We start from the raw sequence: 3,434 nt of genomic DNA, 5'->3' as shown, positions 1-3,434 counted from the left end.
GCTGTATTCTGACCATAGCACAGGGGATTATGATGATGAAGATATGAACTGAGCAGTTAAGTTGCCAGAAGACAACGGGTTAGCTCTGGTGGGGTCAGGGTAAATGGGAGGGGGCAGTAATTCAAGCTCCACTGTGAACATTAGATATAATTTCTCCAGGAAGAAAAAGCCATTCAAGGCGGAGAGAAAAGCACAAAGGAAAGAGTGTGTATAGCAGGTTTGCTGGAGGCAAGAATCTAGTGTCCTTCGAAGGTGCTTGAAGGAGGAGTTAACACAAAAGGCTGGAGGAGTGGGCAAGAGCTTAGAGATGAAGGGTCCTCATTTCATGCAGAGACATTGACACGTTCTCCTTTTCCACCCCTCAGCCAATGGGAGCCACGGAAGGCTCTGACTAGAAGAATGTCCAGTTCTCATCTGGAATCTGGGTCATTATAAATAGAAAGGAAGAAAGAGAACTGAAACCATTATGCAGAACAGGTGAGAAGACAGAGGCCCAGAGAGGAGAAATACATTGCTCAGGTCAGGAGCCAACAGCAGATCTTGTACCCAAGAGTTTTGACTCAAACTTCAGTATGCTTTACCTGCTAGCAGGAAGGCAGGTAAGAGAACTAAATTTGGAATTAAATAGATGTCGTTTGAATCCTGGCTCTGCCACTTGTGGGCTAAAGGACCTTGGGTAGGTCAATTAACCTCCCTGAGGCTCAATTTCTTCATCTATAAAATGGGGAAAATGCCTGTCTATTGGGATAGCACTGAATCTGATAATATATATACATGAGGATTTCAGCAGAGTTCTTAGCACATGGTAAGATTTTGATAAATGTTAGATGTCATCATTATTAATATCAATGTCAAATACCCTCCCCCCATGTTTCCTTTCTGAACCTTTCTTCCATTTCTTTGGACATCTCTTTGAATACTTTAGTATCTTGGATTAATTTTAGGCATGATGATGGACTATCAGTAAAGCTATTTTGGTTTGGAGGGACTTCCCCTCACCGTTTTGAACACACCACCCAGCTGAATATCATATATCACATGAAGAATGGTTAAGGGAGATGAGAAAATTTGAAAGGGCATGTAAACCATCTTCATGTATTTTGAAACCCGTTCGTTTTAAAATGGATGACTCCTTCTTGTTTGGCTTCAAAAGTAAACGTTTTACCAGTCTGTGGAAGTTACAGAGACATTTGTTTTGTTTGGAGAATGAGGATTCTCTTGACGAAGGCACTCTGCGAATCAAATGTGCTAAATCATATGGTAGCAAGTTCCCCATCACTGAAAGGGTTTGAGTTGAGATTGATGACTGCAAAGATATTTTAACTGGAGAATGAGTTAATTGATCTCCAGAGCCCTTTCATTAAAACCATGAAGTCATCCACTAAGTGTAAATAAAGTAAGCCATTTATAAATGAGTTGGGGTTTCTAAAGGAGATGTTTGTTGTAGTAGGGTAGGCATATTTGCAGCCAGGAGCCAAATGCATTCTGTAGATGTAGGTACTTCTCCAGCACAGGGGCAGATTATATTCTTTCTAGTTCACCACAGTCCACGCCATCCCCTATTGTCTTACCCTAAGGAATTTCACCCACTTCCTTTAACTGTTTGACCCTGTATGGGAAGAGCCCTAGGCCTAAAGTCAGGGTTCTTGGTTCTGCTTTTGATTGTGCCAGTGATTTGCTCTGTTCCTTCCGGTGAACACCTTCCTCTGTCTCAGCCTCAGAGTCCTATCTGTAAAATAAGGGTGTTGGGTTCAATACTTAATAGCCTTTTCTGCACTAGCCTTCTGAGATCTATTATCATAAGGAGAAAAACTCACTCTAATGACCTTCCTTGGAAAAGCAGTGTCTTTCTCTGAGCTCCCCAGAGAGAAGTGGGGATGTGTGTGTTGTCTTTTCCAAGAAATACAATTTATAATTATTAACAACAACTGATGAATCTGCCACCAGTCTTCTTGCCTTTACCTGGATTCCCAAGTAATTCCAAACCATTCAAACGAGATGAAACGATCCTAATATTGCATTGTAGACTTTGCGCTCAAAATAGGCACCCCCCCCTCCTTTTAACTGAACGGATTTAACTGACCAACGTTCAAGTTGCTGATTGTATAGAGAGCGACAGCTACAGACAGAAAGGGAATGATAAGGATAGACGCGCCTCAAAGACTAACAAAACAAAGAATAATACTAACCACACCATCACTGCCTGGAAACATGTCGGATGGCCATTCTGCAGCTGACTGGGAGGTTCTTTCACTCCAGAAAGCAACTCCACTGTGACTAGAGTCCATTTGCTAATTGTGTGACACTGGGAACTCCTCCTGCTCCCTTACAGGAAAGTCCCTCTTATCTGTTGAGATCAGGCCCTGTAATTGTAGGTTAATGGAAAGTCAGAGAAAGCAGAGTGCACTGGGGTATTGAGGAGCCAGGAGTGGCTGGCTGGCTGTGGGCAGTAGTCACATCTTCAAAGGAAATGGAAAGCATTGGTTAATCCAGGGAATTGATTAGTTCAGAAGTCAAGGATGATCCTATTTAAACAATTAGAAAATACAGAAAAGCAAGAAGAAAGATAATTGTCTAAATCCATTCAGAAACCATTAGCATTTTTATCTAAATACTTCTAGACCTTTCTCTTCACAAATATTTTCAGTACGTAATTCACATATATACTATATTTAAATATATTTTAGATTAAGTAATATATAACATATGTAAAGAGGTCATACAAATAAGTCACTTTATTACCCACCTTTCACTTCATAGGTATAAGCAGCCATTAAGAGCCATAAATATAAGGATGTATTATTATTTTATTAGCAATTTTCTTTCCTCATTTCCAGCCCCCAGTTATTCACAAAATGCCATCTCTGACACCCTTCTGTTTTCTGGGTTTTCTGCAGTGAGCATGCATTAATCATGAGCATGCACTTAAAAATGTGCACAGCAGAAAAACAAACCAAAAATGCAAACACACAGGTTAAGAAGCAGCATAATTAAAGGTTAGCAGTGTGGATTTGGGAATGAAACATAGCTGGTTTCACATTTTTCATCTGTCCCTATGAGCTCTGTGACTTTGGGCAAGTTACTTGACCTACCTGAGCTTCAGTTTCACCATCTAATAATGGGGTGAAACAAAACAAACTGTAGAGGCTTGCTACCAGGATTAAGGCAACCCGTGTCTGTGCAGTGCTTGGCAGAGACTTGGCACACGATGAATAGCGAGCAAATGGTGAGTATCATCGTCATCCACACTTTATCTGATTTGGAAAAGATAAATGTCAAAGTGGAAAATAAATGACCAAAAATTCCATTTTGTTTTGGAAGTTCCCAAAACCAATATCCAAGAATGCCCCTTGATTCCTGGATAACATGTGTAGGGATGTCCCATTTCATTTAGAGAATATTCCCCCGACCAATTATAAATAGCTATGGCACTT

The sequence above is a fragment of the Molossus molossus genome, unplaced genomic scaffold (assembly GCF_014108415.1).
Source record: "Molossus molossus isolate mMolMol1 unplaced genomic scaffold, mMolMol1.p scaffold_m16_p_14, whole genome shotgun sequence".
NCBI lineage: Eukaryota > Metazoa > Chordata > Mammalia > Chiroptera > Molossidae > Molossus > Molossus molossus.
This window is presented reverse-complemented; position numbering follows the sequence as displayed.